Genomic DNA, 17198 nt, shown 5'->3' with positions numbered 1-17198 from the left:
AGTTTTTAGGGTTCCAGTTCTCACTGTTACAGCCTGTAAAAAGCCTGCAATCATCCCGCATGTACACAAATGGCCTGAGGAACAAGGTTGCAGTCCTTCCAGCTGTGTGTTTCTCCGCAGAAAAAAAAAAACTATTTCTATCAAAGTACTGTTAAAGGATAGCATGTGTTTGATGGCTGAGACACCATTATCCGCCACTCAGCTGGTGTGAGCAACTGTCAGTGGTGTCACAGCATGTTTAAATGGGCTTTCTGCGGCTTGTTTCTTGCTTACGGCCATACCACCCTGAACACGCCCGATCTCGTCTGATCTCGGAAGCTAAGCAGGGTCGGGCCTGGTTAGTACTTGGATGGGAGACCGCCTGGGAATACCAGGTGCTGTAAGCTTTTTTTCCCTCTCAGCTGTCACCAAAGGAGGGCGCTGTTGCTCCATCACCGCACAAAGGGCTTTGAGGAACAAAAGCTGCAATCATTCCAGCTGTGTCTGAATGCACGCCAGAGAGGTGGCACTGAGACGCCTCACTTTCCAAGTAGTTTTTAGGGTTCCAGTTCTCACTGTTACAGCCTGTAAAAAGCCTGCAATCATCCCGCATGTACACAAATGGCCTGAGGAACAAGGTTGCAGTCCTTCCAGCTGTGTGTTTCTCCGCAGAAAAAAAAAAACTATTCCTATCAAAGTACTGTTAAAGGATAGCATGTGTTTGATGGCTGAGACACCATTATCCGCCACTCAGCTGGTGTGAGCAACTGTCAGTGGTGTCACAGCATGTTTAAATGGGCTTTCTGCGGCCTGTTTCGTAGCTTACGGCCATACCACCCTGAACACGCCCGATCTCGTCTGATCTCGGAAGCTAAGCAGGGTCGGGCCTGGTTAGTACTTGGATGGGAGACCGCCTGGGAATACCAGGTGCTGTAAGCTTTTTTTCCCTCTCAGCTGTCACCAAAGGAGGGCGCTGTTGCTCCATCACCGCACACAGGGCTTTGAGGAACAAAAGCTGCAATCATTCCAGCTGTGTCTGAATGCACGCCAGAGAGGTGGCACTGAGACGCCTCACTTTCCAAGTAGTTTTTAGGGTTCCAGTTCTCACTGTTACAGCCTGTAAAAAGCCTGCAATCATCCCGCATGTACACAAATGGCCTGAGGAACAAGGTTGCAGTCCTTCCAGCTGTGTGTTTCTCCGCAGAAAAAAAAAACTATTCCTATCAAAGTACTGTTAAAGGATAGCATGTGTTTGATGGCTGAGACACCATTATCCGCCACTCAGCTGGTGTGAGCAACTGTCAGTGGTGTCACAGCATGTTTAAATGGGCTTTCTGCGGCCTGTTTCGTAGCTTACGGCCATACCACCCTGAACACGCCCGATCTCGTCTGATCTCGGAAGCTAAGCAGGGTCGGGCCTGGTTAGTACTTGGATGGGAGACCGCCTGGGAATACCAGGTGCTGTAAGCTTTTTTTCCCTCTCAGCTGTCACCAAAGGAGGGCGCTGTTGCTCCATCACCGCACACAGGGCTTTGAGGAACAAAAGCTGCAATCATTCCAGCTGTGTCTGAATGCACGCCAGAGAGGTGGCACTGAGACGCCTCACTTTCCAAGTAGTTTTTAGGGTTCCAGTTCTCACTGTTACAGCCTGTAAAAAGCCTGCAATCATCCCGCATGTACACAAATGGCCTGAGGAACAAGGTTGCAGTCCTTCCAGCTGTGTGTTTCTCCGCAGAAAAAAAAAAACTATTCCTATCAAAGTACTGTTAAAGGATAGCATGTGTTTGATGGCTGAGACACCATTATCCGCCACTCAGCTGGTGTGAGCAACTGTCAGTGGTGTCACAGCATGTTTAAATGGGCTTTCTGCGGCCTGTTTCGTAGCTTACGGCCATACCACCCTGAACACGCCCGATCTCGTCTGATCTCGGAAGCTAAGCAGGGTCGGGCCTGGTTAGTACTTGGATGGGAGACCGCCTGGGAATACCAGGTGCTGTAAGCTTTTTTTCCCTCTCAGCTGTCACCAAAGGAGGGCGCTGTTGCTCCATCACCGCACACAGGGCTTTGAGGAACAAAAGCTGCAATCATTCCAGCTGTGTCTGAATGCACGCCAGAGAGGTGGCACTGAGACGCCTCACTTTCCAAGTAGTTTTTAGGGTTCCAGTTCTCACTGTTACAGCCTGTAAAAAGCCTGCAATCATCCCGCATGTACACAAATGGCCTGAGGAACAAGGTTGCAGTCCTTCCAGCTGTGTGTTTCTCCGCAGAAAAAAAAAAACTATTCCTATCAAAGTACTGTTAAAGGATAGCATGTGTTTGATGGCTGAGACACCATTATCCGCCACTCAGCTGGTGTGAGCAACTGTCAGTGGTGTCACAGCATGTTTAAATGGGCTTTCTGCGGCCTGTTTCGTAGCTTACGGCCATACCACCCTGAACACGCCCGATCTCGTCTGATCTCGGAAGCTAAGCAGGGTCGGGCCTGGTTAGTACTTGGATGGGAGACCGCCTGGGAATACCAGGTGCTGTAAGCTTTTTTTCCCTCTCAGCTGTCACCAAAGGAGGGCGCTGTTGCTCCATCACCGCACACAGGGCTTTGAGGAACAAAAGCTGCAATCATTCCAGCTGTGTCTGAATGCACGCCAGAGAGGTGGCACTGAGACGCCTCACTTTCCAAGTAGTTTTTAGGGTTCCAGTTCTCACTGTTACAGCCTGTAAAAAGCCTGCAATCATCCCGCATGTACACAAATGGCCTGAGGAACAAGGTTGCAGTCCTTCCAGCTGTGTGTTTCTCCGCAGAAAAAAAAAAACTATTCCTATCAAAGTACTGTTAAAGGATAGCATGTGTTTGATGGCTGAGACACCATTATCCGCCACTCAGCTGGTGTGAGCAACTGTCAGTGGTGTCACAGCATGTTTAAATGGGCTTTCTGCGGCCTGTTTCGTAGCTTACGGCCATACCACCCTGAACACGCCCGATCTCGTCTGATCTCGGAAGCTAAGCAGGGTCGGGCCTGGTTAGTACTTGGATGGGAGACCGCCTGGGAATACCAGGTGCTGTAAGCTTTTTTTCCCTCTCAGCTGTCACCAAAGGAGGGCGCTGTTGCTCCATCACCGCACACAGGGCTTTGAGGAACAAAAGCTGCAATCATTCCAGCTGTGTCTGAATGCACGCCAGAGAGGTGGCACTGAGACGCCTCACTTTCCAAGTAGTTTTTAGGGTTCCAGTTCTCACTGTTACAGCCTGTAAAAAGCCTGCAATCATCCCGCATGTACACAAATGGCCTGAGGAACAAGGTTGCAGTCCTTCCAGCTGTGTGTTTCTCCGCAGAAAAAAAAAAACTATTCCTATCAAAGTACTGTTAAAGGATAGCATGTGTTTGATGGCTGAGACACCATTATCCGCCACTCAGCTGGTGTGAGCAACTGTCAGTGGTGTCACAGCATGTTTAAATGGGCTTTCTGCGGCCTGTTTCGTAGCTTACGGCCATACCACCCTGAACACGCCCGATCTCGTCTGATCTCGGAAGCTAAGCAGGGTCGGGCCTGGTTAGTACTTGGATGGGAGACCGCCTGGGAATACCAGGTGCTGTAAGCTTTTTTTCCCTCTCAGCTGTCACCAAAGGAGGGCGCTGTTGCTCCATCACCGCACACAGGGCTTTGAGGAACAAAAGCTGCAATCATTCCAGCTGTGTCTGAATGCACGCCAGAGAGGTGGCACTGAGACGCCTCACTTTCCAAGTAGTTTTTAGGGTTCCAGTTCTCACTGTTACAGCCTGTAAAAAGCCTGCAATCATCCCGCATGTACACAAATGGCCTGAGGAACAAGGTTGCAGTCCTTCCAGCTGTGTGTTTCTCCGCAGAAAAAAAAAAAACTATTCCTATCAAAGTACTGTTAAAGGATAGCATGTGTTTGATGGCTGAGACACCATTATCCGCCACTCAGCTGGTGTGAGCAACTGTCAGTGGTGTCACAGCATGTTTAAATGGGCTTTCTGCGGCCTGTTTCTTGCTTACGGCCATACCACCCTGAACACGCCCGATCTCGTCTGATCTCGGAAGCTAAGCAGGGTCGGGCCTGGTTAGTACTTGGATGGGAGACCGCCTGGGAATACCAGGTGCTGTAAGCTTTTTTTCTCTCTCAGCTGTCACCAAAGGAGGGCGCTGTTGCTCCATCACCGCACACAGGGCTTTGAGGAACAAAAGCTGCAATCATTCCAGCTGTGTCTGAATGCACGCCAGAGAGGTGGCACTGAGACGCCTCACTTTCCAAGTAGTTTTTAGGGTTCCAGTTCTCACTGTTACAGCCTGTAAAAAGCCTGCAATCATCCCGCATGTACACAAATGGCCTGAGGAACAAGGTTGCAGTCCTTCCAGCTGTGTGTTTCTCCGCAGAAAAAAAACAACTATTCCTATCAAAGTACTGTTAAAGGATAGCATGTGTTTGATGGCTGAGACACCATTATCCGCCACTCAGCTGGTGTGAGCAACTGTCAGTGGTGTCACAGCATGTTTAAATGGGCTTTCTGCGGCCTGTTTCGTAGCTTACGGCCATACCACCCTGAACACGCCCGATCTCGTCTGATCTCGGAAGCTAAGCAGGGTCGGGCCTGGTTAGTACTTGGATGGGAGACCGCCTGGGAATACCAGGTGCTGTAAGCTTTTTTTCCCTCTCAGCTGTCACCAAAGGAGGGCGCTGTTGCTCCATCACCGCACACAGGGCTTTGAGGAACAAAAGCTGCAATCATTCCAGCTGTGTCTGAATGCACGCCAGAGAGGTGGCACTGAGACGCCTCACTTTCCAAGTAGTTTTTAGGGTTCCAGTTCTCACTGTTACAGCCTGTAAAAAGCCTGCAATCATCCCGCATGTACACAAATGGCCTGAGGAACAAGGTTGCAGTCCTTCCAGCTGTGTGTTTCTCCGCAGAAAAAAAAAAACTATTCCTATCAAAGTACTGTTAAAGGATAGCATGTGTTTGATGGCTGAGACACCATTATCCGCCACTCAGCTGGTGTGAGCAACTGTCAGTGGTGTCACAGCATGTTTAAATGGGCTTTCTGCGGCCTGTTTCGTAGCTTACGGCCATACCACCCTGAACACGCCCGATCTCGTCTGATCTCGGAAGCTAAGCAGGGTCGGGCCTGGTTAGTACTTGGATGGGAGACCGCCTGGGAATACCAGGTGCTGTAAGCTTTTTTTCCCTCTCAGCTGTCACCACAGGAGGGCGCTGTTGCTCCATCACCGCACACAGGGCTTTGAGGAACAAAAGCTGCAATCATTCCAGCTGTGTCTGAATGCACGCCAGAGAGGTGGCACTGAGACGCCTCACTTTCCAAGTAGTTTTTAGGGTTCCAGTTCTCACTGTTACAGCCTGTAAAAAGCCTGCAATCATCCCGCATGTACACAAATGGCCTGAGGAACAAGGTTGCAGTCCTTCCAGCTGTGTGTTTCTCCGCAGAAAAAAAAAACTATTGCTATCAAAGTACTGTTAAAGGATAGCATGTGTTTGATGGCTGAGACACCATTGTCCGCCACTCAGCTGGTGTGAGCAACTGTCAGTGGTGTCACAGCATGTTTAAATGGGCTTTCTGCGGCCTGTTTCGTAGCTTACGGCCATACCACCCTGAACACGCCCGATCTCGTCTGATCTCGGAAGCTAAGCAGGGTCGGGCCTGGTTAGTACTTGGATGGGAGACCGCCTGGGAATACCAGGTGCTGTAAGCTTTTTTTCCCTCTCAGCTGTCACCAAAGGAGGGCGCTGTTGCTCCATCACCGCACACAGGGCTTTGAGGAACAAAAGCTGCAATCATTCCAGCTGTGTCTGAATGCACGCCAGAGAGGTGGCACTGAGACGCCTCACTTTCCAAGTAGTTTTTAGGGTTCCAGTTCTCACTGTTACAGCCTGTAAAAAGCCTGCAATCATCCCGCATGTACACAAATGGCCTGAGGAACAAGGTTGCAGTCCTTCCAGCTGTGTGTTTCTCCGCAGAAAAAAAAAAAACTATTCCTATCAAAGTACTGTTAAAGGATAGCATGTGTTTGATGGCTGAGACACCATTATCCGCCACTCAGCTGGTGTGAGCAACTGTCAGTGGTGTCACAGCATGTTTAAATGGGCTTTCTGCGGCCTGTTTCTTGCTTACGGCCATACCACCCTGAACACGCCCGATCTCGTCTGATCTCGGAAGCTAAGCAGGGTCGGGCCTGGTTAGTACTTGGATGGGAGACCGCCTGGGAATACCAGGTGCTGTAAGCTTTTTTTCCCTCTCAGCTGTCACCAAAGGAGGGCGCTGTTGCTCCATCACCGCACACAGGGCTTTGAGGAACAAAAGCTGCAATCATTCCAGCTGTGTCTGAATGCACGCCAGAGAGGTGGCACTGAGACGCCTCACTTTCCAAGTAGTTTTTAGGGTTCCAGTTCTCACTGTTACAGCCTGTAAAAAGCCTGCAATCATCCCGCATGTACACAAATGGCCTGAGGAACAAGGTTGCAGTCCTTCCAGCTGTGTGTTTCTCCGCAGAAAAAAAAAAACCTATTCCTATCAAAGTACTGTTAAAGGATAGCATGTGTTTGATGGCTGAGACACCATTATCCGCCACTCAGCTGGTGTGAGCAACTGTCAGTGGTGTCACAGCATGTTTAAATGGGCTTTCTGCGGCCTGTTTCTTGCTTACGGCCATACCACCCTGAACACGCCCGATCTCGTCTGATCTCGGAAGCTAAGCAGGGTCGGGCCTGGTTAGTACTTGGATGGGAGACCGCCTGGGAATACCAGGTGCTGTAAGCTTTTTTTCCCTCTCAGCTGTCACCAAAGGAGGGCGCTGTTGCTCCATCACCGCACACAGGGCTTTGAGGAACAAAAGCTGCAATCATTCCAGCTGTGTCTGAATGCACGCCAGAGAGGTGGCACTGAGACGCCTCACTTTCCAAGTAGTTTTTAGGGTTCCAGTTCTCACTGTTACAGCCTGTAAAAAGCCTGCAATCATCCCGCATGTACACAAATGGCCTGAGGAACAAGGTTGCAGTCCTTCCAGCTGTGTGTTTCTCCGCAGAAAAAAAAAAACTATTTCTATCAAAGTACTGTTAAAGGATAGCATGTGTTTGATGGCTGAGACACCATTGTCCGCCACTCAGCTGGTGTGAGCAACTGTCAGTGGTGTCACAGCATGTTTAAATGGGCTTTCTGCGGCCTGTTTCGTAGCTTACGGCCATACCACCCTGAACACGCCCGATCTCGTCTGATCTCGGAAGCTAAGCAGGGTCGGGCCTGGTTAGTACTTGGATGGGAGACCGCCTGGGAATACCAGGTGCTGTAAGCTTTTTTTCCCTCTCAGCTGTCACCAAAGGAGGGCGCTGTTGCTCCATCACCGCACACAGGGCTTTGAGGAACAAAAGCTGCAATCATTCCAGCTGTGTCTGAATGCACGCCAGAGAGGTGGCACTGAGACGCCTCACTTTCCAAGTAGTTTTTAGGGTTCCAGTTCTCACTGTTACAGCCTGTAAAAAGCCTGCAATCATCCCGCATGTACACAAATGGCCTGAGGAACAAGGTTGCAGTCCTTCCAGCTGTGTGTTTCTCCGCAGAAAAAAAAAAAACTATTCCTATCAAAGTACTGTTAAAGGATAGCATGTGTTTGATGGCTGAGACACCATTATCCGCCACTCAGCTGGTGTGAGCAACTGTCAGTGGTGTCACAGCATGTTTAAATGGGCTTTCTGCGGCCTGTTTCATAGCTTACGGCCATACCACCCTGAACACGCCCGATCTCGTCTGATCTCGGAAGCTAAGCAGGGTCGGGCCTGGTTAGTACTTGGATGGGAGACCGCCTGGGAATACCAGGTGCTGTAAGCTTTTTTTCCCTCTCAGCTGTCACCAAAGGAGGGCGCTGTTGCTCCATCACCGCACACAGGGCTTTGAGGAACAAAAGCTGCAATCATTCCAGCTGTGTCTGAATGCACGCCAGAGAGGTGGCACTGAGACGCCTCACTTTCCAAGTAGTTTTTAGGGTTCCAGTTCTCACTGTTACAGCCTGTAAAAAGCCTGCAATCATCCCGCATGTACACAAATGGCCTGAGGAACAAGGTTGCAGTCCTTCCAGCTGTGTGTTTCTCCGCAGAAAAAAAAAAAACTATTCCTATCAAAGTACTGTTAAAGGATAGCATGTGTTTGATGGCTGAGACACCATTATCCGCCACTCAGCTGGTGTGAGCAACTGTCAGTGGTGTCACAGCATGTTTAAATGGGCTTTCTGCGGCCTGTTTCATAGCTTACGGCCATACCACCCTGAACACGCCCGATCTCGTCTGATCTCGGAAGCTAAGCAGGGTCGGGCCTGGTTAGTACTTGGATGGGAGACCGCCTGGGAATACCAGATGCTGTAAACTTTTTTTCCCTGTCAGCTGTCACCAAAGGAGGGCGCTGTTGCTCCATCACCGCACACAGGGCTTTGAGGAACAAAAGCTGCAATCATTCCAGCTGTGTCTGAATGCACGCCAGAGAGGTGGCACTGAGACGCCTCACTTTCCAAGTAGTTTTTAGGGTTCCAGTTCTCACTGTTACAGCCTGTAAAAAGCCTGCAATCATCCCGCATGTACACAAATGGCCTGAGGAACAAGGTTGCAGTCCTTCCAGCTGTGTGTTTCTCCGCAGAAAAAAAAAAACTATTCCTATCAAAGTACTGTTAAAGGATAGCATGTGTTTGATGGCTGAGACACCATTATCCGCCACTCAGCTGGTGTGAGCAACTGTCAGTGGTGTCACAGCATGTTTAAATGGGCTTTCTGCGGCCTGTTTCGTCGCTTACGGCCATACCACCCTGAACACGCCCGATCTCGTCTGATCTCGGAAGCTAAGCAGGGTCGGGCCTGGTTAGTACTTGGATGGGAGACCGCCTGGGAATACCAGGTGCTGTAAGCTTTTTTTCCCTCTCAGCTGTCACCAAAGGAGGGCGCTGTTGCTCCATCACCGCACACAGGGCTTTGAGGAACAAAAGCTGCAATCATTCCAGCTGTGTCTGAATGCACGCCAGAGAGGTGGCACTGAGACGCCTCACTTTCCAAGTAGTTTTTAGGGTTCCAGTTCTCACTGTTACAGCCTGTAAAAAGCCTGCAATCATCCCGCATGTACACAAATGGCCTGAGGAACAAGGTTGCAGTCCTTCCAGCTGTGTGTTTCTCCGCAGAAAAAAAAAAACTATTTCTATCAAAGTACTGTTAAAGGATAGCATGTGTTTGATGGCTGAGACACCATTATCCGCCACTCAGCTGGTGTGAGCAACTGTCAGTGGTGTCACAGCATGTTTAAATGGGCTTTCTGCGGCCTGTTTTGTCGCTTACGGCCATACCACCCTGAACACGCCCGATCTCGTCTGATCTCGGAAGCTAAGCAGGGTCGGGCCTGGTTAGTACTTGGATGGGAGACCGCCTGGGAATACCAGGTGCTGTAAGCTTTTTTTCCCTGTCAGCTGTCACCAAAGGAGGGCGCTGTTGCTCCATCACCGCACACAGGGCTTTGAGGAACAAAAGCTGCAATCATTCCAGCTGTGTCTGAATGCACGCCAGAGAGGTGGCACTGAGACGCCTCACTTTCCAAGTAGTTTTTAGGGTTCCAGTTCTCACTGTTACAGCCTGTAAAAAGCCTGCAATCATCCCGCATGTACACAAATGGCCTGAGGAACAAGGTTGCAGTCCTTCCAGCTGTGTGTTTCTCCGCAGAAAAAAAAAAACTATTCCTATCAAAGTACTGTTAAAGGATAGCATGTGTTTGATGGCTGAGACACCATTATCCGCCACTCAGCTGGTGTGAGCAACTGTCAGTGGTGTCACAGCATGTTTAAATGGGCTTTCTGCGGCCTGTTTCTTGCTTACGGCCATACCACCCTGAACACGCCCGATCTCGTCTGATCTCGGAAGCTAAGCAGGGTCGGGCCTGGTTAGTACTTGGATGGGAGACCGCCTGGGAATACCAGGTGCTGTAAGCTTTTTTTCTCTCTCAGCTGTCACCAAAGGAGGGCGCTGTTGCTCCATCACCGCACACAGGGCTTTGAGGAACAAAAGCTGCAATCATTCCAGCTGTGTCTGAATGCACGCCAGAGAGGTGGCACTGAGACGCCTCACTTTCCAAGTAGTTTTTAGGGTTCCAGTTCTCACTGTTACAGCCTGTAAAAAGCCTGCAATCATCCCGCATGTACACAAATGGCCTGAGGAACAAGGTTGCAGTCCTTCCAGCTGTGTGTTTCTCCGCAGAAAAAAAACAACTATTCCTATCAAAGTACTGTTAAAGGATAGCATGTGTTTGATGGCTGAGACACCATTATCCGCCACTCAGCTGGTGTGAGCAACTGTCAGTGGTGTCACAGCATGTTTAAATGGGCTTTCTGCGGCCTGTTTCGTAGCTTACGGCCATACCACCCTGAACACGCCCGATCTCGTCTGATCTCGGAAGCTAAGCAGGGTCGGGCCTGGTTAGTACTTCGATGGGAGACCGCCTGGGAATACCAGGTGCTGTAAGGTTTTTTTCCCTCTCAGCTGTCACCAAAGGAGGGCGCTGTTGCTCCATCACCGCACACAGGGCTTTGAGGAACAAAAGCTGCAATCATTCCAGCTGTGTCTGAATGCACGCCAGAGAGGTGGCACTGAGACGCCTCACTTTCCAAGTAGTTTTTAGGGTTCCAGTTCTCACTGTTACAGCCTGTAAAAAGCCTGCAATCATCCCGCATGTACACAAATGGCCTGAGGAACAAGGTTGCAGTCCTTCCAGCTGTGTGTTTCTCCGCAGAAAAAAAAAACTATTCCTATCAAAGTACTGTTAAAGGATAGCATGTGTTTGATGGCTGAGACACCATTATCCGCCACTCAGCTGGTGTGAGCAACTGTCAGTGGTGTCACAGCATGTTTAAATGGGCTTTCTGCGGCCTGTTTCGTAGCTTACGGCCATACCACCCTGAACACGCCCGATCTCGTCTGATCTCGGAAGCTAAGCAGGGTCGGGCCTGGTTAGTACTTGGATGGGAGACCGCCTGGGAATACCAGGTGCTGTAAGCTTTTTTTCCCTCTCAGCTGTCACCACAGGAGGGCGCTGTTGCTCCATCACCGCACACAGGGCTTTGAGGAACAAAAGCTGCAATCATTCCAGCTGTGTCTGAATGCACGCCAGAGAGGTGGCACTGAGACGCCTCACTTTCCAAGTAGTTTTTAGGGTTCCAGTTCTCACTGTTACAGCCTGTAAAAAGCCTGCAATCATCCCGCATGTACACAAATGGCCTGAGGAACAAGGTTGCAGTCCTTCCAGCTGTGTGTTTCTCCGCAGAAAAAAAAAACTATTGCTATCAAAGTACTGTTAAAGGATAGCATGTGTTTGATGGCTGAGACACCATTGTCCGCCACTCAGCTGGTGTGAGCAACTGTCAGTGGTGTCACAGCATGTTTAAATGGGCTTTCTGCGGCCTGTTTCGTAGCTTACGGCCATACCACCCTGAACACGCCCGATCTCGTCTGATCTCGGAAGCTAAGCAGGGTCGGGCCTGGTTAGTACTTGGATGGGAGACCGCCTGGGAATACCAGGTGCTGTAAGCTTTTTTTCCCTCTCAGCTGTCACCAAAGGAGGGCGCTGTTGCTCCATCACCGCACACAGGGCTTTGAGGAACAAAAGCTGCAATCATTCCAGCTGTGTCTGAATGCACGCCAGAGAGGTGGCACTGAGACGCCTCACTTTCCAAGTAGTTTTTAGGGTTCCAGTTCTCACTGTTACAGCCTGTAAAAAGCCTGCAATCATCCCGCATGTACACAAATGGCCTGAGGAACAAGGTTGCAGTCCTTCCAGCTGTGTGTTTCTCCGCAGAAAAAAAAAAAACTATTCCTATCAAAGTACTGTTAAAGGATAGCATGTGTTTGATGGCTGAGACACCATTATCCGCCACTCAGCTGGTGTGAGCAACTGTCAGTGGTGTCACAGCATGTTTAAATGGGCTTTCTGCGGCCTGTTTCTTGCTTACGGCCATACCACCCTGAACACGCCCGATCTCGTCTGATCTCGGAAGCTAAGCAGGGTCGGGCCTGGTTAGTACTTGGATGGGAGACCGCCTGGGAATACCAGGTGCTGTAAGCTTTTTTTCCCTCTCAGCTGTCACCAAAGGAGGGCGCTGTTGCTCCATCACCGCACACAGGGCTTTGAGGAACAAAAGCTGCAATCATTCCAGCTGTGTCTGAATGCACGCCAGAGAGGTGGCACTGAGACGCCTCACTTTCCAAGTAGTTTTTAGGGTTCCAGTTCTCACTGTTACAGCCTGTAAAAAGCCTGCAATCATCCCGCATGTACACAAATGGCCTGAGGAACAAGGTTGCAGTCCTTCCAGCTGTGTGTTTCTCCGCAGAAAAAAAAAAACCTATTCCTATCAAAGTACTGTTAAAGGATAGCATGTGTTTGATGGCTGAGACACCATTATCCGCCACTCAGCTGGTGTGAGCAACTGTCAGTGGTGTCACAGCATGTTTAAATGGGCTTTCTGCGGCCTGTTTCTTGCTTACGGCCATACCACCCTGAACACGCCCGATCTCGTCTGATCTCGGAAGCTAAGCAGGGTCGGGCCTGGTTAGTACTTGGATGGGAGACCGCCTGGGAATACCAGGTGCTGTAAGCTTTTTTTCCCTCTCAGCTGTCACCAAAGGAGGGCGCTGTTGCTCCATCACCGCACACAGGGCTTTGAGGAACAAAAGCTGCAATCATTCCAGCTGTGTCTGAATGCACGCCAGAGAGGTGGCACTGAGACGCCTCACTTTCCAAGTAGTTTTTAGGGTTCCAGTTCTCACTGTTACAGCCTGTAAAAAGCCTGCAATCATCCCGCATGTACACAAATGGCCTGAGGAACAAGGTTGCAGTCCTTCCAGCTGTGTGTTTCTCCGCAGAAAAAAAAAAACTATTTCTATCAAAGTACTGTTAAAGGATAGCATGTGTTTGATGGCTGAGACACCATTGTCCGCCACTCAGCTGGTGTGAGCAACTGTCAGTGGTGTCACAGCATGTTTAAATGGGCTTTCTGCGGCCTGTTTCGTAGCTTACGGCCATACCACCCTGAACACGCCCGATCTCGTCTGATCTCGGAAGCTAAGCAGGGTCGGGCCTGGTTAGTACTTGGATGGGAGACCGCCTGGGAATACCAGGTGCTGTAAGCTTTTTTTCCCTCTCAGCTGTCACCAAAGGAGGGCGCTGTTGCTCCATCACCGCACACAGGGCTTTGAGGAACAAAAGCTGCAATCATTCCAGCTGTGTCTGAATGCACGCCAGAGAGGTGGCACTGAGACGCCTCACTTTCCAAGTAGTTTTTAGGGTTCCAGTTCTCACTGTTACAGCCTGTAAAAAGCCTGCAATCATCCCGCATGTACACAAATGGCCTGAGGAACAAGGTTGCAGTCCTTCCAGCTGTGTGTTTCTCCGCAGAAAAAAAAAAAACTATTCCTATCAAAGTACTGTTAAAGGATAGCATGTGTTTGATGGCTGAGACACCATTATCCGCCACTCAGCTGGTGTGAGCAACTGTCAGTGGTGTCACAGCATGTTTAAATGGGCTTTCTGCGGCCTGTTTCGTAGCTTACGGCCATACCACCCTGAACACGCCCGATCTCGTCTGATCTCGGAAGCTAAGCAGGGTCGGGCCTGGTTAGTACTTGGATGGGAGACCGCCTGGGAATACCAGGTGCTGTAAGCTTTTTTTCCCTCTCAGCTGTCACCAAAGGAGGGCGCTGTTGCTCCATCACCGCACACAGGGCTTTGAGGAACAAAAGCTGCAATCATTCCAGCTGTGTCTGAATGCACGCCAGAGAGGTGGCACTGAGACGCCTCACTTTCCAAGTAGTTTTTAGGGTTCCAGTTCTCACTGTTACAGCCTGTAAAAAGCCTGCAATCATCCCGCATGTACACAAATGGCCTGAGGAACAAGGTTGCAGTCCTTCCAGCTGTGTGTTTCTCCGCAGAAAAAAAAAAAACTATTCCTATCAAAGTACTGTTAAAGGATAGCATGTGTTTGATGGCTGAGACACCATTATCCGCCACTCAGCTGGTGTGAGCAACTGTCAGTGGTGTCACAGCATGTTTAAATGGGCTTTCTGCGGCCTGTTTCATAGCTTACGGCCATACCACCCTGAACACGCCCGATCTCGTCTGATCTCGGAAGCTAAGCAGGGTCGGGCCTGGTTAGTACTTGGATGGGAGACCGCCTGGGAATACCAGATGCTGTAAGCTTTTTTTCCCTGTCAGCTGTCACCAAAGGAGGGCGCTGTTGCTCCATCACCGCACACAGGGCTTTGAGGAACAAAAGCTGCAATCATTCCAGCTGTGTCTGAATGCACGCCAGAGAGGTGGCACTGAGACGCCTCACTTTCCAAGTAGTTTTTAGGGTTCCAGTTCTCACTGTTACAGCCTGTAAAAAGCCTGCAATCATCCCGCATGTACACAAATGGCCTGAGGAACAAGGTTGCAGTCCTTCCAGCTGTGTGTTTCTCCGCAGAAAAAAAAAAACTATTCCTATCAAAGTACTGTTAAAGGATAGCATGTGTTTGATGGCTGAGACACCATTATCCGCCACTCAGCTGGTGTGAGCAACTGTCAGTGGTGTCACAGCATGTTTAAATGGGCTTTCTGCGGCCTGTTTCGTAGCTTACGGCCATACCACCCTGAACACGCCCGATCTCGTCTGATCTCGGAAGCTAAGCAGGGTCGGGCCTGGTTAGTACTTGGATGGGAGACCGCCTGGGAATACCAGGTGCTGTAAGCTTTTTTTCCCTCTCAGCTGTCACCAAAGGAGGGCGCTGTTGCTCCATCACCGCACACAGGGCTTTGAGGAACAAAAGCTGCAATCATTCCAGCTGTGTCTGAATGCACGCCAGAGAGGTGGCACTGAGACGCCTCACTTTCCAAGTAGTTTTTAGGGTTCCAGTTCTCACTGTTACAGCCTGTAAAAAGCCTGCAATCATCCCGCATGTACACAAATGGCCTGAGGAACAAGGTTGCAGTCCTTCCAGCTGTGTGTTTCTCCGCAGAAAAAAAAAAACTATTTCTATCAAAGTACTGTTAAAGGATAGCATGTGTTTGATGGCTGAGACACCATTATCCGCCACTCAGCTGGTGTGAGCAACTGTCAGTGGTGTCACAGCATGTTTAAATGGGCTTTCTGCGGCCTGTTTCGTCGCTTACGGCCATACCACCCTGAACACGCCCGATCTCGTCTGATCTCGGAAGCTAAGCAGGGTCGGGCCTGGTTAGTACTTGGATGGGAGACCGCCTGGGAATACCAGGTGCTGTAAGCTTTTTTTCCCTGTCAGCTGTCACCAAAGGAGGGCGCTGTTGCTCCATCACCGCACACAGGGCTTTGAGGAACAAAAGCTGCAATCATTCCAGCTGTGTCTGAATGCACGCCAGAGAGGTGGCACTGAGACGCCTCACTTTCCAAGTAGTTTTTAGGGTTCCAGTTCTCACTGTTACAGCCTGTAAAAAGCCTGCAATCATCCCGCATGTACACAAATGGCCTGAGGAACAAGGTTGCAGTCCTTCCAGCTGTGTGTTTCTCCGCAGAAAAAAAAAAACTATTCCTATCAAAGTACTGTTAAAGGATAGCATGTGTTTGATGGCTGAGACACCATTATCCGCCACTCAGCTGGTGTGAGCAACTGTCAGTGGTGTCACAGCATGTTTAAATGGGCTTTCTGCGGCCTGTTTCGTAGCTTACGGCCATACCACCCTGAACACGCCCGATCTCGTCTGATCTCGGAAGCTAAGCAGGGTCGGGCCTGGTTAGTACTTGGATGGGAGACCGCCTGGGAATACCAGGTGCTGTAAGCTTTTTTTCCCTCTCAGCTGTCACCAAAGGAGGGCGCTGTTGCTCCATCACCGCACACAGGGCTTTGAGGAACAAAAGCTGCAATCATTCCAGCTGTGTCTGAATGCACGCCAGAGAGGTGGCACTGAGACGCCTCACTTTCCAAGTAGTTTTTAGGGTTCCAGTTCTCACTGTTACAGCCTGTAAAAAGCCTGCAATCATCCCGCATGTACACAAATGGCCTGAGGAACAAGGTTGCAGTCCTTCCAGCTGTGTGTTTCTCCGCAGAAAAAAAAAAACTATTTCTATCAAAGTACTGTTAAAGGATAGCATGTGTTTGATGGCTGAGACACCATTATCCGCCACTCAGCTGGTGTGAGCAACTGTCAGTGGTGTCACAGCATGTTTAAATGGGCTTTCTGCGGCCTGTTTCGTCGCTTACGGCCATACCACCCTGAACACGCCCGATCTCGTCTGATCTCGGAAGCTAAGCAGGGTCGGGCCTGGTTAGTACTTGGATGGGAGACCGCCTGGGAATACCAGGTGCTGTAAGCTTTTTTTCCCTCTCAGCTGTCACCAAAGGAGGGCGCTGTTGCTCCATCACCGCACACAGGGCTTTGAGGAACAAAAGCTGCAATCATTCCAGCTGTGTCTGAATGCACGCCAGAGAGGTGGCACTGAGACGCCTCACTTTCCAAGTAGTTTTTAGGGTTCCAGTTCTCACTGTTACAGCCTGTAAAAAGCCTGCAATCATCCCGCATGTACACAAATGGCCTGAGGAACAAGGTTGCAGTCCTTCCAGCTGTGTGTTTCTCCGCAGAAAAAAAAAAAACTATTCCTATCAAAGTACTGTTAAAGGATAGCATGTGTTTGATGGCTGAGACACCATTATCCGCCACTCAGCTGGTGTGAGCAACTGTCAGTGGTGTCACAGCATGTTTAAATGGGCTTTCTGCGGCCTGTTTCATAGCTTACGGCCATACCACCCTGAACACGCCCGATCTCGTCTGATCTCGGAAGCTAAGCAGGGTCGGGCCTGGTTAGTACTTGGATGGGAGACCGCCTGGGAATACCAGATGCTGTAAGCTTTTTTTCCCTGTCAGCTGTCACCAAAGGAGGGCGCTGTTGCTCCATCACCGCACACAGGGCTTTGAGGAACAAAAGCTGCAATCATTCCAGCTGTGTCTGAATGCACGCCAGAGAGGTGGCACTGAGACGCCTCACTTTCCAAGTAGTTTTTAGGGTTCCAGTTCTCACTGTTACAGCCTGTAAAAAGCCTGCAATCATCCCGCATGTACACAAATGGCCTGAGGAACAAGGTTGCAGTCCTTCCAGCTGTGTGTTTCTCCGCAGAAAAAAAAAAACTATTCCTATCAAAGTACTGTTAAAGGATAGCATGTGTTTGATG

General features: G+C 50.0%; 32 non-coding genes across 32 annotated transcripts; all 32 read left to right on the top strand.

The window, feature by feature from the left end:
- Window positions 1–267: 267 nt before the first annotated feature.
- Window positions 268–386, top strand: LOC128370442 (5S ribosomal RNA). The gene has a single exon (XR_008322543.1). It is a non-coding gene; the product is annotated as a 5S ribosomal RNA (ribosomal RNA).
- A 413-nt stretch (window positions 387–799) lies between these two features.
- On the top strand, window positions 800–918 carry LOC128370441 (5S ribosomal RNA). Its single transcript, XR_008322542.1, has one exon. It is a non-coding gene; the product is annotated as a 5S ribosomal RNA (ribosomal RNA).
- Window positions 919–1330: 412 nt separating this feature from the next.
- LOC128370440 (5S ribosomal RNA) lies at window positions 1331–1449 on the top strand. Its single transcript, XR_008322541.1, has one exon. It is a non-coding gene; the product is annotated as a 5S ribosomal RNA (ribosomal RNA).
- Window positions 1450–1862: 413 nt separating this feature from the next.
- Window positions 1863–1981, top strand: LOC128370438 (5S ribosomal RNA). The gene has a single exon (XR_008322540.1). It is a non-coding gene; the product is annotated as a 5S ribosomal RNA (ribosomal RNA).
- A 413-nt stretch (window positions 1982–2394) lies between these two features.
- Window positions 2395–2513, top strand: LOC128370437 (5S ribosomal RNA). Its single transcript, XR_008322539.1, has one exon. It is a non-coding gene; the product is annotated as a 5S ribosomal RNA (ribosomal RNA).
- A 413-nt stretch (window positions 2514–2926) lies between these two features.
- Window positions 2927–3045, top strand: LOC128370436 (5S ribosomal RNA). Its single transcript, XR_008322538.1, has one exon. It is a non-coding gene; the product is annotated as a 5S ribosomal RNA (ribosomal RNA).
- Window positions 3046–3458: 413 nt separating this feature from the next.
- LOC128370435 (5S ribosomal RNA) lies at window positions 3459–3577 on the top strand. The gene has a single exon (XR_008322537.1). It is a non-coding gene; the product is annotated as a 5S ribosomal RNA (ribosomal RNA).
- A 413-nt stretch (window positions 3578–3990) lies between these two features.
- Window positions 3991–4109, top strand: LOC128370434 (5S ribosomal RNA). Its single transcript, XR_008322536.1, has one exon. It is a non-coding gene; the product is annotated as a 5S ribosomal RNA (ribosomal RNA).
- Window positions 4110–4522: 413 nt separating this feature from the next.
- LOC128370432 (5S ribosomal RNA) lies at window positions 4523–4641 on the top strand. The gene has a single exon (XR_008322534.1). It is a non-coding gene; the product is annotated as a 5S ribosomal RNA (ribosomal RNA).
- Window positions 4642–5054: 413 nt separating this feature from the next.
- On the top strand, window positions 5055–5173 carry LOC128370431 (5S ribosomal RNA). The gene has a single exon (XR_008322533.1). It is a non-coding gene; the product is annotated as a 5S ribosomal RNA (ribosomal RNA).
- Window positions 5174–5585: 412 nt separating this feature from the next.
- On the top strand, window positions 5586–5704 carry LOC128370430 (5S ribosomal RNA). The gene has a single exon (XR_008322532.1). It is a non-coding gene; the product is annotated as a 5S ribosomal RNA (ribosomal RNA).
- Window positions 5705–6117: 413 nt separating this feature from the next.
- LOC128370429 (5S ribosomal RNA) lies at window positions 6118–6236 on the top strand. The gene has a single exon (XR_008322531.1). It is a non-coding gene; the product is annotated as a 5S ribosomal RNA (ribosomal RNA).
- A 413-nt stretch (window positions 6237–6649) lies between these two features.
- On the top strand, window positions 6650–6768 carry LOC128370428 (5S ribosomal RNA). The gene has a single exon (XR_008322530.1). It is a non-coding gene; the product is annotated as a 5S ribosomal RNA (ribosomal RNA).
- A 413-nt stretch (window positions 6769–7181) lies between these two features.
- On the top strand, window positions 7182–7300 carry LOC128370427 (5S ribosomal RNA). Its single transcript, XR_008322529.1, has one exon. It is a non-coding gene; the product is annotated as a 5S ribosomal RNA (ribosomal RNA).
- Window positions 7301–7714: 414 nt separating this feature from the next.
- Window positions 7715–7833, top strand: LOC128370426 (5S ribosomal RNA). The gene has a single exon (XR_008322528.1). It is a non-coding gene; the product is annotated as a 5S ribosomal RNA (ribosomal RNA).
- A 414-nt stretch (window positions 7834–8247) lies between these two features.
- LOC128369891 (5S ribosomal RNA) lies at window positions 8248–8366 on the top strand. The gene has a single exon (XR_008322055.1). It is a non-coding gene; the product is annotated as a 5S ribosomal RNA (ribosomal RNA).
- A 413-nt stretch (window positions 8367–8779) lies between these two features.
- Window positions 8780–8898, top strand: LOC128370425 (5S ribosomal RNA). The gene has a single exon (XR_008322527.1). It is a non-coding gene; the product is annotated as a 5S ribosomal RNA (ribosomal RNA).
- Window positions 8899–9311: 413 nt separating this feature from the next.
- LOC128370424 (5S ribosomal RNA) lies at window positions 9312–9430 on the top strand. The gene has a single exon (XR_008322526.1). It is a non-coding gene; the product is annotated as a 5S ribosomal RNA (ribosomal RNA).
- A 412-nt stretch (window positions 9431–9842) lies between these two features.
- LOC128370423 (5S ribosomal RNA) lies at window positions 9843–9961 on the top strand. The gene has a single exon (XR_008322525.1). It is a non-coding gene; the product is annotated as a 5S ribosomal RNA (ribosomal RNA).
- Window positions 9962–10374: 413 nt separating this feature from the next.
- On the top strand, window positions 10375–10493 carry LOC128370646 (5S ribosomal RNA). Its single transcript, XR_008322734.1, has one exon. It is a non-coding gene; the product is annotated as a 5S ribosomal RNA (ribosomal RNA).
- Window positions 10494–10905: 412 nt separating this feature from the next.
- Window positions 10906–11024, top strand: LOC128370421 (5S ribosomal RNA). Its single transcript, XR_008322523.1, has one exon. It is a non-coding gene; the product is annotated as a 5S ribosomal RNA (ribosomal RNA).
- Window positions 11025–11436: 412 nt separating this feature from the next.
- LOC128370420 (5S ribosomal RNA) lies at window positions 11437–11555 on the top strand. The gene has a single exon (XR_008322522.1). It is a non-coding gene; the product is annotated as a 5S ribosomal RNA (ribosomal RNA).
- A 413-nt stretch (window positions 11556–11968) lies between these two features.
- Window positions 11969–12087, top strand: LOC128370419 (5S ribosomal RNA). Its single transcript, XR_008322521.1, has one exon. It is a non-coding gene; the product is annotated as a 5S ribosomal RNA (ribosomal RNA).
- A 413-nt stretch (window positions 12088–12500) lies between these two features.
- On the top strand, window positions 12501–12619 carry LOC128370418 (5S ribosomal RNA). Its single transcript, XR_008322520.1, has one exon. It is a non-coding gene; the product is annotated as a 5S ribosomal RNA (ribosomal RNA).
- A 413-nt stretch (window positions 12620–13032) lies between these two features.
- LOC128370417 (5S ribosomal RNA) lies at window positions 13033–13151 on the top strand. The gene has a single exon (XR_008322519.1). It is a non-coding gene; the product is annotated as a 5S ribosomal RNA (ribosomal RNA).
- A 414-nt stretch (window positions 13152–13565) lies between these two features.
- LOC128370416 (5S ribosomal RNA) lies at window positions 13566–13684 on the top strand. Its single transcript, XR_008322518.1, has one exon. It is a non-coding gene; the product is annotated as a 5S ribosomal RNA (ribosomal RNA).
- A 414-nt stretch (window positions 13685–14098) lies between these two features.
- Window positions 14099–14217, top strand: LOC128370653 (5S ribosomal RNA). The gene has a single exon (XR_008322741.1). It is a non-coding gene; the product is annotated as a 5S ribosomal RNA (ribosomal RNA).
- Window positions 14218–14630: 413 nt separating this feature from the next.
- Window positions 14631–14749, top strand: LOC128370415 (5S ribosomal RNA). The gene has a single exon (XR_008322517.1). It is a non-coding gene; the product is annotated as a 5S ribosomal RNA (ribosomal RNA).
- A 413-nt stretch (window positions 14750–15162) lies between these two features.
- LOC128370414 (5S ribosomal RNA) lies at window positions 15163–15281 on the top strand. The gene has a single exon (XR_008322516.1). It is a non-coding gene; the product is annotated as a 5S ribosomal RNA (ribosomal RNA).
- Window positions 15282–15694: 413 nt separating this feature from the next.
- Window positions 15695–15813, top strand: LOC128370412 (5S ribosomal RNA). The gene has a single exon (XR_008322515.1). It is a non-coding gene; the product is annotated as a 5S ribosomal RNA (ribosomal RNA).
- Window positions 15814–16226: 413 nt separating this feature from the next.
- On the top strand, window positions 16227–16345 carry LOC128370411 (5S ribosomal RNA). Its single transcript, XR_008322514.1, has one exon. It is a non-coding gene; the product is annotated as a 5S ribosomal RNA (ribosomal RNA).
- A 414-nt stretch (window positions 16346–16759) lies between these two features.
- LOC128370652 (5S ribosomal RNA) lies at window positions 16760–16878 on the top strand. The gene has a single exon (XR_008322740.1). It is a non-coding gene; the product is annotated as a 5S ribosomal RNA (ribosomal RNA).
- The last annotated feature ends 320 nt before the right edge of the window (window positions 16879–17198 follow it).

The sequence above is a fragment of the Scomber japonicus genome, chromosome 12 (assembly GCF_027409825.1).
Source record: "Scomber japonicus isolate fScoJap1 chromosome 12, fScoJap1.pri, whole genome shotgun sequence".
NCBI lineage: Eukaryota > Metazoa > Chordata > Actinopteri > Scombriformes > Scombridae > Scomber > Scomber japonicus.
The sequence above is the reverse complement of the archived record's forward strand: the minus strand, read 5'-3'. Positions and strand labels throughout refer to the sequence as shown.